At 37.7% G+C, this 12,456-nt stretch overlaps 1 protein-coding gene across 1 annotated transcript in view; it reads left to right on the forward strand.

Moving 5' to 3' along the window:
* LOC125256188 (inactive N-acetylated-alpha-linked acidic dipeptidase-like protein 2) overlaps positions 1-12,456 on the forward strand; it is a 386,031-nt gene that overhangs the window by 309,274 nt on the left and 64,301 nt on the right.

Consider the following 12,456-nt stretch of genomic DNA (forward strand, 5'->3'; position numbering starts at 1 on the left):
GGGGTGGCTGGTGTGTTTGGGAACAACACGGTCTGTGCTGTGACATCCAGCTCCCAGCATCCCTGCTTCTGCTCTCTGCCGCGTGCCTCCACCCCAGGAGTCGTCGCTCTCCCAGCTAGCAAAATCAAAATGACATCTGGGCCTTCATATGATAACAACACTTACAGTGCCTGTAAAAAGAGAAAGACTCTTTAATGTCAGTTAACTTAAAGGTAAGTTAAACCAGGGTTATTATAGTTAATCATGTAGACATATTTTAAAAAAATAATAATAATGTATATGAAAAAATGTGAATGAAGAAACATGGAGAGAAGTCATTCTCCGGTGTCTGGAATGTTTGTACCCACTGGTGATTTTGTCAATCACAACCACCACAAATCCAGGAATCACGCTCACTGTGGATTACGAGCTTGGGCCCACTGTAGACCGAGAGCCAGAGCCACAGACCCTGCACCAGAGCCAATGCCTGCAACAGAGCCAGAGCCTGCAGCCTCATCCGTCCTGGAAACAACACCTGCCGACCAGGTGTGTGAGCTGGTTTATACATCATGCCAATGGGAGTTCTCGTGGAGCTGTATGATGAAGTGAGTGGTCACCCTCATTCTCCAGCATTGAAGATATCTCTTCCCCAGTCTGAAGTGTACGATTTTCTGATAACTTCCAGTGCCCAAGCCCTTCCTCCTCCGCTGTTTCCGCCCAGCTTCAAGTCTTCTTTGTCGCTGCTTGTTACGCAGAGCTCCAAGTCTTCTTCTTCGCCTCCACTGTTTACATCCAGCCTCAAGTCTTCTTCATCACTGCTGGTTCAGACTAGCCTCAAGTCTTCCCATTCACTCATCCTCTTCCAAGTAAACCATCCAGTTCCTCTGTGTCAGCTATTCTTGTACCATTCAGCTCCTCCCCCTCTGTTAATTCTCCCCCGATGCTGCAATGCCTCGAGTCTCCTGGTCTTCAGCTTTGCCTTGGTGTGATGATCCCCTGGCTCCGCCTCTGTCCTCCGAGCTCTTTACTCCACCTTGGCCTGTCGACCAGTCCCTCCGGCTCCCTACCTTGGTCAGTCGTCACTCTTCCTCCGCCACAGACTTCCGGGCCCTTGGCTACACCTCGTTCCCCCACCCCTTTGGCTTAATCGGGCTCCTCCCTCCCTCCTGCTCCGCCTCAGTCCTCACTCACACTGGCTCCACCTTAGTTCTCCGACACCCTGGCTCCACCTCAGGCACTCATCACCATGGCTCCACCTAGGCCTCCTGGTCCTTCAGTGTCACCTGGTCTCCAGCTGCTCCACCCTGGTGGTCTCTTCTTCTCTCACCCTCATTGTATGGAGCTGTTATGGTGTAATGTCACAATCTGATGTGTTTTCTGTTTCGTTTTCAAGGACGTTTATTTATTTATTTATTTTGTCATTTCCTGTGTTCCCTTGTGTTTACGCTTGTTGCTATGATTATTCATTTTATTATTGATTATCACACACCTGTTTCTCACCTGTTTCTCATCAGCTGCTGTGTATTGATCCCCTCAGTTTCAGTTCCTCATTGTCTGGTATTGTCTGTGCATAGCACACTGTTACTTTGCCTTCTCATTTGGATTACTCTCTTTTGTTTTGTTAAATAAGGACTACGATATGCTTTGCCTCACCTCACTTCATCTGCATCCTCAGCAGTGTTTATTAACTGTATTTTTAATTTAGTGTAAATAATGTTTAATAAATATAATTTGTAGATACTTTTTAGACACTGCATTTTTGAGTAGAGCATTTGTGTGATTTACCTGAAATAACGGTGCATTGTTTCGATTGAACATTAGTTGAATCTGCACCAAGCAGAGTAAGGGAACTAAACTAGACCGATACAGATTCTAGTGGAAATTACCATCTTCATAAATCAAACGTTTTTACATTTTAACCTCCTCTGGTCTTGGGCACTAAAGACGGTAGTCTAATGCAGAGTGACAGATCAGGGAGTCTATCTCCACCCATGATAATGCAACTCCCTCTCCAGATGGTCTTCATGTCTTGTTTCTGTCTCCAGCCCTGCGGCTGAGGGTCAAAATTGAACGCTATCTCAGAAATCTGCCTGACCATGCAAAAATCTGTCACCAGTTGTTTACTGGGAGCTTTCCCGACCCAGAGTTACCATCCGGCTCTTGTCCTGGAAAGTCAGAGGTTTGTTGGCCGTGAACAGACAGCATGTTCAAGTTTTTTGGCCCGAGGTGCTGTATTAGTGTCTGCACAACTAATCTAATTAGCAGTGTGAAGCAGCGGCAGCTGGATGTGGTAGATCCGTAGGGTCTCTACGCTTCAAAATCATATGGCAGTTCCCTTTGCTAGCTAACTCTCTACTCACAACTGACAGCTATGCTAGGCTTGCTTTAGCCTACACAAGCCCACCATCTGGTTTCTGCCGTTGGCGGTGACTATTTGGGGAAAAAAAAATGTTGGGTGTAACATGCACATGCATATAGTAAGGCCTCATCAACATGACATCTCTGTGTGCCAGTAGTATCTAGGGTCTAAGATCAAGTCACATGTAATGAACAATATATTATTTGCTTTTAAAGGCCTACAAATAGTTTTGTGGGGGTTGAAGAGATTACAAGTTACCAAGGATAAATGAGATCTTGCCAAGACACTTAATTAAATAAAAATAAAACACTGTTTTAAATACTTCAAGTGAATATAGGCAATACATTATAATGTACAGTGTGAAAAATGAAGATTTAAGATTTGATAAAGATTACATTTAGTGTTATTAACTTAATAGTGTTTTTAAAATTTAAGAAAGATGATGGAAATAGTAATTTAAGAGTAATATATTTGATCAAATGTAACTAAAAACATTTAGAATGTTACAAAAGATTTCTATTTTACATTTTGATTTATTTGTATTCATCAAAGAATTCTAAAAAAGAAAAAAGAATGGTTTCTACAAAACTATTAAGCAGTGCAACTGGTTTAAACATTAATAATAAGAAGAAATGCTTCTTGAGCAGCAAATCAGCATATTAGAATGATTTCTGAAGTATCATGTGACTCTGAAGACTAGAGTAATGGATGCCGAAAATTCAACTTTTCCATATGATTAGAGGAATATATTAAATATAGAAAACAGTTATTTTAAATTGGAATAATATTTCACAATATTACAGTTTTCACTGTATTTTGAGCATATAAATTCAGCCTTGGTGAGCATAAGAGACTAAATATAAAAATATTTTAAAAATCTTACAAACCCCAAACTTTTGAACGGTAGTGTATATCAACTACTTTTGTAAATACAGTTATCTTGATATAGTGACGAGATGCACAGTGTTTGCACAGTGGTGTCTGGAGAAAAACTTCTCTTTTTTTTGTACCACCTGTCCTCATTTTCCACCAAGGTCCTGTCTTTATGGATGAGTACTCATGTCAGTGCAATCCTTTCAGTAATACTACTATTTTCTCATTTGAAGGTGCTTTTTGTTCATTTTCTCCCTTTTTAAATTGTGACTATTTTGCTGAAATGATGACAGGGATCTGCTGGTACGCATACAAAGGGGACACTGAAGTTTGAGAGACTAGTTTGAGAGGTATCATTCTGTTATGTTGAATATTTCAAGTCACGTTGATTGTTAAAAGTTCTACTTCATCTTTTGTCATATGGTACTTGAAAAGCAAGAACTTCTCTACATAACATCAGAGTATACATTGAACCTGACACTTACGTTGCATAAACTTCAAAATCTAAATATAAACGTATTAGTTAGAATGTAATGTGATCGCGTGCAGATGTGTTAGACTGTTGGTGTGCTTGTCAGGTGCTGAAAACTGAGAAAGGCAGATGCTGCATCTGCTTCATCTAGAGTGAAGTCTTCTGCTGAGGAAAACTGCTCCTAGCTGGATGCTAATAGATTTGGCAATTCAGTGGCTCAGGATAACCCATGGCAAAGTGGAAATCTCACTTGGTTTGTGTATCTCCCAATAGGTTAACTCTGCCTTATATCCAATGTCGCTATAGGATCAACTTGTTCATATTTGACGAAATTTGTAAAAAATAAATAAATAAATAAATAAAATAAATAAAATATATATATATATATTCACATTGATTTTTGTATAGACACAGCTGCAAATCATTTAACCAGCATCTGTCAAACATCATTTTGTTACCTTGCAGATGTCCTGGACCCTTGACTTGGCTGGCAATATAATTAAACACATGTTCACACTCACTATACTGTCTACAGTGATAAAGTTGTATCCTCTATCTCACATGTCGGGGATTGATTTGGAAGTGTCTGTCACTCACAGACAGAACTAATTCCTAATTTCCAGATTGAAGTAAAGAACAATCCACTCATCCATGATGCAGCAGTTTGTAAGTTGTGCTTATAAAAGGCTTTTCTTGCTTCCAAACCAAGAAAGAATCAAAAAAGAGCGAAAACACGTCTTTAAGTTTTAGGATATGTCGTGTTAGGATTTTAATCATTCACTGATTTGTAAATGATTTGTGTCACAATTGTTCCAAATAGTCTTTAGAAATCACACAGAAAAGAATGAAATTACCTGAAACTAATTTATACTTGTAATAATTTATTTAAAAAAAAAAAAAATGTCTGTGAACCTCAAAGGATTCTGTTACATTTGTATTTAATTTATTTATTTTTTGTAAAATGTATTTGAACCACACTTTACATTCAAATAATAGTGAGATAACATTAATTTGGCAGCTTGTTCATGTAAAGTATCGTGTGTAGCGCTTTGAAACATTATCACCTTTTTATCAGATTCAAAAGTCCCACACAGGCTTATTCAATAATGACACCCTGTTTCATCTGTTCCAATAGGAAATCATTTGAAATGCTACACTCTCACTTCTATTGATCAGATAATAAACAGTTAATAGTCATCTTTGATGGCGTCCTGCGGTCAGTTAATGATTTCAATTTCTTTCTTTTTATCACTTGTTTAAAATGTGCAAGCACAAGCACAGCCCATCTTCCATGAAGACGAGCAAAATCAAAGAGAGCTGATTTATTTCAGAATTCTTCACACCCATGTTCACAACTTCTGAGTGTGATTGAACTAACAGGCATTTAATTAATTATGATTAATTAGTATTTATGAGAGGCTATTATAATTGCTGCAGCGTTTAGATGATAAGACCAAACAACTGCATTGAAAGTAAAGCATTGTTGAAAAGCATTAATAATCGACTATTAAAAGTGTCTGTTTATGAAGCTAATAAGTGATGTTCTGAATAAATTCCAAAGTTCTTGTTAACTTGTTAACAGAACAGAAGATTACAGACAGGTAATTAGAGTAAAAACCATTTATTGAACAGGGTTGTAGAAAACACAGGAACAGGATGCACACTGGCAGAGGAGAATGGACACACAGCAGGCTTTGAGCAGAAGGCGGATGACTGAGGACGGGACACGGAGGATCAGGTAAGTAGTCAGGTGAGTAGCAGGTAAGGGATATGAACGACAAGACCAGACAATGGAGTGCAGGATGTGACAGCTTATATGGGGTGAGTTGATGAGGAGGTGCAGGTGTGACGAATCAGAACTCCGGGGAAAGTGAACGAGAGGGCGGATCTGGTGATGTGGGATTGATTGGTGTTTGTGATGGTTGTCAGCTGATAGTTTCAGTGTATACCAAGCCTGTGACAAACAAAACAAGTTTGTTGGTTAAATCGCTTTTCCTCATCAAATAGGGACATTTCATCAGCTATCCTTTCCTTGTAGCATTGCCAGATCCTCCATTTATCCTTCATTGCTGTAAAAACACACACAAACAGATGCATTTGGCAGCAGTGAACACTCTGTTTGCCTGTAATGATTTGACTGACTTTTTTGGTTTAGGTTGTGTTTTCGCTCACAGCAGATTAGTCCTTTCATTCACACATCGTCCGGTCGATTTATTCGCTCTTTTTTTTTATGTGTTTAATTTTTTTTTCAGAATGCATTTTTGCATGAGTATACTTGGGAATTAGCTGTACAATAACTGGCATTTCCAGTGTGTTCTCTACAGTGAAATCCTTCCATCACCTGAGCTTCCTAAGAGGTACATGGCTGATTAAGTCAGTGATAGATGTGCGAAACCGCAGCTGAGATCATCCTCTGTCAGCCCTCAGCCTGTCGCTGCATTTTACTGTGTCTTATTATCGCTCGCTCATTGTCAATGAATATTCATATTGCTCCTTGCCAACAATAGACCATTAGTTCTGGTTACTGGGAGATGATGGCACACTAAATAGCTCTGAACGATTTCGGAGAGACTGTCCCGCACGTCAGGGCCGGGCTTTTCAGAGCAGGCAGATATCCAGCCACACGCTGATTACTGCATTCAAAGCCTCATTTTCCAGCTTACATAAACAGCGTGTGTCCCTCTTGCTGTGACAGTGAGACTGTGATTATTTCTCCTGCTCTCTGCCAAACTAGTCCTCTTTCTATCGGATTCTCTCTTACAAGCACACACACGCAAGTATATGTGTTTTGATTGTTGTCCCCTCCCCACAATCATTTAAATGGATCATTTTTAAATGGTGGCTATTGTGACTGTACATTTAAACAGTAACAACAAATGTACTCTAGCGTCCAAAAATTTGGGGTTGTCAAGAATTCTTGAAGTCAAAAATACAGTAAAACCAGTAATATATTGAAATATTATTACAATTTAAAATAGCAGTTCGTTCTAATATACTGATTTGGTGCACAAGAAATATGTGTTATTAGATTGATTTTGAAAGCAGTTGTGCTTATTATTTTTGTAGAAACCATGATACGTTTTTTCCTGGAATTTTTGATGAATAGAAAATTCAAAACAACTGCATTTATTTGAAATAGAAAACATGCCCTTTCACTTTTGATCAATTTTTCACGTCCTTGCTGAACAAAAGTATTACAGTTTTTCACAATCTCTTTGGCTCAATTCTTGAATTAGACTTTTTTCTCAAAACAATAATTTGTTACAATAACAATTCATTTCTTGTTCACATCAGGTTTGGATTTCTTATTGATTTAAACAATTTGTATGTGTTTTGACTTGTGTCAAAAAATAACAATTGGCATCAATTTGCCCAATACACATGGCGTGTTGATTAAAACTGATGAGTTGATTCTCAGTGAAACTGATTCTTTCATCGTGTGAGCCTCCACATGCAAAATGATCCATTCAGTTATCAAAATCTGTCAGACATGCATGTATATTCCATAAATGCCTATGCCATGGAATATTAGTAATGTCTGCTAAATTGGCAAATGGCCTGCCATTATAAGGAAGTAGGAATAACAATCTTACCAATCAACCAGTCAAGTTTGGAAGCATATAGTAGGCTACTGTATATGGAGTTTGCCTATATATATGGAGTTTGCAGGAATGTCTAAATCCCTAAACAGCAACAGCAGTTTGTTTTTGTAGAAATGTGTTACATATAAACTGAAAATACACAGTTGCTTGTTGTGGAAGAGCGATAGAAAGATATGTAAGAATGTATCATCAGCATTCACGTGCGCAAAAATGAGCATTGTTAAGCCACTGCCGGTGGTACTCAGCTACTGTGGTGGGCAGATTGCCATGCTGACCGGCACAGCCCTTAACTTTTAATTTACATATATTTAATAAAAAAATATTATTATTGTTATTTTTTCAAAATAGCTTAAAGTTCTAGGACTTTTGTGAGGGCCCCCCGGAGCCATCTGGCAGCCCCCCAGGGGGCTCCCGTCTCCGGACTGCATCTCTGGAGCTCAGCCACAGTGATCTTTGGGTTCTTCTTTACCTCTCTCACCAAGGCTCTTCTCCCCCAATAGCTCAGTTTGGCCAGACGGCCAGCTAGGAAGGGTTCTGGTCGTCCCAAACATCTTCCATTTAAGGATTATGGAGGCCACTGTGCTCTTAGGAACCTTAAGTGCAGCAGAAATTTTTTGTAACCTTGGCCAGATCTGTGCCTTGCCACAATTCTGTCTCTGAGCTCTTCAGGCAGTTCCTTTAACCTCATGATTCTCATTTGCTCTGACATGCACTGTGAGCTGTAAGGTCTTATATAGACAGGTGTGTGGCTTTCCTAATCAAGTCCAATCAGTATAATCAAACACAGCTGGACTCAAATGAAGGTGTAGAACCATCTCAAGGATGATCAGAAGAAATGGACAATACCTGAGTTAAATATATGAGTGTCACAGCAAAGGGTCTGAATACTTAGGACCATGTGATATTTCAGTTTTTCTTTAATAAATCTGCAAAAATGTCAACAATTCTGTGTTTTTCTGTCAATATGGGGTGCTGTGTGTACATTAATGAGGAAAAAAAAAATGAACTTAAATGATTTTAGCAAATGGCTGCAATATAACAAAGAGTGAAAAATTTAAGGGGGTCTGAGTACTTTCCGTACCCACTATATATCAAGTTGGTTTCACAGAATCTATTCACAAGCTATGAAAAATTCAATGTCTATGTGATCTTACCTTAAAACGCTACAAAATAATAATGTGCATCCTGTTTATTTATTCTATGTGGGTGTTTTTGAGTGCATAAATTGTGGATAAAATGGTGGATAGTGGTTTAACACTTTAGATTAGGGTCCAGTTCTCATTAACTAACTATAACCTACGACGTTTGCCTCAATAAACTCCTAATTACTGCTTATTAATAGTTACTAAGGTAGTTGGGTAGGATTAAGGGATGTAGAATATGGTCATGCAAAATAAGGCATTAATATGTTTTATAAGTACTAATAAACAGCCAATATCCTAGTAATATGCACGCTAATAAGCAACACGTTAACAGTGAGAATTGGACCCTACAGTAAGCTAAAGTGTTATTTATTTATTTATTTATTTAACTCAAGAACCTGTAAGACTTCCAGCACAAACTAAGCTAATTATTTGTAAAGTTTTACTAGGGATTAAAATAGACCCTGTTCACATATTTATTGCTGTTTAGGTTTAATGACTGAATAAAGATATCCAGGAATTTTTATTATCTTATTTGTGAGAAAAGCATTTTGTATTGCAAATTACTTTTATTGGGTCTCTAAACAGTAATATGCGGCTGTTGAATTTTAATTGCTTGTTGCAGAATTGCCTGTGGACTGGCCACTCCAGTCGTAACAAGGTTGTTTTGTGTGTGTAGAATAAATAGGAAGCCTTTCCCTGATGTACGGTAGCTTTAGCTGGTTGGGGTTTGACTGTCAGATCACATTTAAACCTGTAGACTCTTCCCAAGGTGAGCTTTGATGTTTCTTGCTCACTCAGTCAAGAGAAACCAATTCACCTGCCTGAGAAATCATTCCTGAGTAACCTAAGCACAGCCCCATTCATATGTAGCCAAGGTCTGGAGGTTAGGTTATTATCCTGAGAGCCATGTGTTTATCTATGTGAAGAGCGCTGGCCTACTGTCAGATAGCAAAATTGCCGGGTTCTATTCAAATGGCTACATGAATAGCCCAGCTTGTCTTCTTGTAACCGAACACCTGTATTAGAAGACCCACTTTGTGTGGAAAACGACTTTTGTTCATTAGACTGGTGAAGAGTGGTGGGACACAGACGAAAATGATCTACATTCACATTTAGCTTGTGTGAGCTCACCCCAAACCAACTTACTGAAGACTGCCACACAATTGCCAAAGTAATAACCCCTGGCGAGGCTACCGTGCTTCGAAACAGCAGGGTCTGCTCTCAAGTGAGATGAAAAGATGTGTGGGAAGACAGGCTCTGGGTGTAATGGCTCTAATCTTCAATGCGAATAAGTCTTTGTTGTGCCTCTCTGTGCAGCTACTATAAAGAGAAAGACACAAACAGCGGCCATCAACTGGACAATGACATTCATGACATTCTCACTTTTGGCCTGCATGCGTTTAGATTTTTTTTTTTTTTTCCCTTTTTTTTTTTTTTTTTTTCCCGCTGATGGCCTTCAAACCATTCTCAGCCACACTTTGTGAAATTATATATAACATAGGGTAATCAAATCCATCGGTAAACTGTGTGTGTGTGCGTGTGTGTATAAAAACTGAGCCACACACATTGTCCCACAAAAATGGCAATATCTAACTCCTTTTAGGAAAACTTTTTCTTTTTATGGTAAAAATGCAGAATGTTTTCTGTGAAGGGTGGGTTTAGGGGTAGGGTTAGGGCTGGTTCGCACAGAATCCATTTTTGCTTTGAAAAACGCGAGACTTGGGCTTCGTATTTTCAAAGTTAACTTATTTTAATTCTAGTGCCACATTTTTTAGAATGGCGTCATGCGCAAGATGTGAGTGCACTGGTCAAAAACGTCCATCTAGCGCATGTTTACATATAAAAAATAATGGAAAATTGTAATGGAAAAAATGGGTTCTGTGTAAACGGCCCCTTACGGTTAAGGGATAAAATATACAGTTTGTACAGTATAAAAATCACTATGTCTATGCAGGATTGATAAAGGCATTCTGAAGTGAAGTGATGGCTTTTTGTAAGAAAAATATCCATATTTAAAACTTTATAAACTACAATCACTGGCTTCCAGCAAATGCCATACTCAAAAAATGGAGCTGCAAATGATACTTCACACTCATTTGAACATCCAATGACATGACATTCATCTAAATTAATTGATCTCATGGGTGTGGCTGTTGTGGTTTATGGTCATGGTGGCACCAGCTGGCTGCAGTAAATGTGGGATATAGTTCTTTTACATTTAGCTGCTTTAAATGCACATTGCCCGCCATAAACAGTTGTCCTAAAGCCACTAGGGTCATGTTGGCACCGGAGCTTGGGCACCTCATCGCTGCTTGCAGCTATATTTTTGTTTTGTATTTTCATTTTGGGTAACATTTTATAATAACTGCATGCTGTTAAGCATTAATAAATTGTTAATCCATCATTTATAAAGCATTAATAGACATTAATAAGCAGTTTATAAATACAGCTATAAATGCTTTATTCTTGATTTATAAGCATATCTATAATGTGTTTAATAATTGTATTTTCATACTTTATTAATGATCAATTTATCATTTCTAAATTAAGTATTTAGACATATAGTAATAATTTTATACATCTTATTTAGACATATATTAATAATTAAACAGTAATAAATACTTTATTAATGTATTCCTACTGTAATTCATGATTAATTAAGATAGTTATAAAACATTTAGTAGTTGTCAGTTAACTATTTTTGTGCGCTCATCTAGTGTAGACTATTTATGCCTCGTAAAGCTTTTACAAAGGGGATTTAAAATACAATTATTAAACACATGATAGATATGCTTATAAATCAAGAATAAACCATGTATAGCTGTATTTATAAACTGCTTAATAATGTCTATTAATGCTTTATAAATGATGAATTAACTATTTACTAATGCTTCACAGCCTGCAGTTATTATAAAGTGTTACCTTGTTGGGTTCTTTTTTTGTTTTTGTTTTTGTTTTTTTTGTTTTTTAATTTTCTGAAGTGTCAGTGTATAAAATAAAATGGCTAATTTGTTACCCAAGTGACAAACCAAAATCCATAGAAGTTAAAGGTTTTTTTCCCCAGTTTATTTCTACGTAAAAAAAAAAAAACTGGATCATTACTCTACACTAAGTGCAAATAGCGTCCCTTGTTGGCAAATGCTATTTACACTAGCTCCACCCACCATTGTCTGGTTGGGCCACTCAAGTTTTAAAGAAGACGTGTGGAATTCAACGTCTTCAGTGGTGCAGCAGTAGGCTCGCAGACCTGGCTTTTAACGCGATCGACACGGGTTCGAATCCACCTTTTGCTGAGCTTACTATTTACTCTTATTGCAAAGAACTTTTACTTTTACATGGTGTAAACAGAATCTATTGCTATTTTCACCTAGTGTAAATAGCATATTGCGAAGAAAATGCTACTATTGTCACTTAGAGTAAATAGCATCTAATCTGAGTGAGTAACTCCTGACAAATTTTATTTTTAGCGATTTTAAATGTGCTTTGAGAAGAGCAATAATTTTCATCTTTGTCTGTCTTTAAAAGTAAGAAAATATTGACAGAGTGTGTAGATAAAGGCAATTGCTGTCTGTCAGATCTTTAGCATAAGAGGTGCGGTTTTTGCGTGCATATTTTTTTTATAAAATTCAATTCCAGATCCATCAGGCCCAGGGGCCTTCCCAATAGGAATGACAATGATTGCATCAGGTATCTCTTGAATAGTCATTTCAGATTTCAATGCTTTCTGGTCAGATTTACTCAGTTTTGGAAGGGGAAGCTGATTAAAGGAAGACAGAAATTGCTGCAGGCTGAGTATAGAGCTTGGATTCAAATAGTCCTTCATAAAATTGTCTTAAACAGTCATTGATATCCTTGGGATTTAGTATTTTGCCTTCCTGTTTCTTAATTTTATGACTTAATATGCTGGCATCTGTTTTTTCCCACAGCTCAAAGTCTTTTTGCTTAACTTAATTAGAATAGATCTTATTTTATTTATATTTGAGTGCCATTCTTTCTCTTACTCAGGGCTGCTTTATCCCTGTATAT

Source organism: Megalobrama amblycephala, linkage group LG21, assembly GCF_018812025.1.
Source record: "Megalobrama amblycephala isolate DHTTF-2021 linkage group LG21, ASM1881202v1, whole genome shotgun sequence".
In the NCBI taxonomy this organism is placed as follows: domain Eukaryota; kingdom Metazoa; phylum Chordata; class Actinopteri; order Cypriniformes; family Xenocyprididae; genus Megalobrama; species Megalobrama amblycephala.